Source organism: Malurus melanocephalus, unplaced genomic scaffold (assembly GCF_030028575.1).
Source record: "Malurus melanocephalus ecotype Western Australia unplaced genomic scaffold, MMel_1.1 scaffold_897, whole genome shotgun sequence".
In the NCBI taxonomy this organism is placed as follows: Eukaryota; Metazoa; Chordata; class Aves; order Passeriformes; family Maluridae; genus Malurus; species Malurus melanocephalus.
This window is the reverse complement of record NW_026624129.1, coordinates 113,705-114,615: the sequence shown is the minus strand read 5'-3', so window position 1 is coordinate 114,615 and position 911 is coordinate 113,705.

Sequence of the window (911 nt, the reverse complement as noted above, 5' to 3'; positions counted from 1 at the left end):
AACCCGTGGGTTGAGATAAAGACACTTTAAAAGGTGAAGCAAAAGCCACAGACWCAAGCAAAGCAAAGGAATTCATTGACTGCTTTCCAGGGGCAGTCAGTGCTCAGCCATCTCCAGGGCAGGGCTCCTGCACAGGCAGCAGTTTCTTGGGAATACAAACCCCAATAGCCCCTTCCTCTGTACTGAGCATGATGTGCTGTGCTCTGGAACATCCCTTGGGGCAGTTGGGATCCCCTGAACTGGCTGTTCCCCTCCCAARTTCCTCRCCAGCGTGGCAGCATGAGGAGCAGGAAAGGCCTTGGTTCTGTGTGAGCTTTGCTCAGCAACAGCAAAAACATCCCTGGGATAATCAGTGTGCTCAGCACAAATCCCAACAGCTCGCTCTGCGTGTCACTGCTGAGCTGCTGCTCATTMAATAAATGAGGATAAAACAAAACAAGAGAACTATGAAGAGGCAATTTTGGGCCTGCTCAGCTTAGCCTGTTTATGGCCGGATTTATGTGCCAGRGTGAGACTAAACAGAGGGAGAAGGAGCCATTTGTCATGAGAACACCTCCAAAAAACGCAGCTCCAGCCCTTCCATGGCACAGCAGCCTGCTCTGGTGGTGCACAAACTGCTGCTGCTGAGTCTGGGGTGAGATGTGGGCTGGGATTGATGCCAMTGGTGAAAAACAAAACCCCTCGAGTGTTGGCAGATGAAAAACTGGGTAATTACTTAATTGACTCCCTGGTTTCCACCTCGGAGCAGCAGCCTGCAGCACTCAGGCTAAAAGCAGAAGCCCATTAGTAATTCTGGCAGCAGTTAATGTCCCAGGCCATGGAGAGCAGAAACCCAGAGCATGTCCTGGTGCAGTATTTGGGATCTGACAGAACCCTGCATCCCTCAATCCTCCTGGTGCAGTATTTGGGAT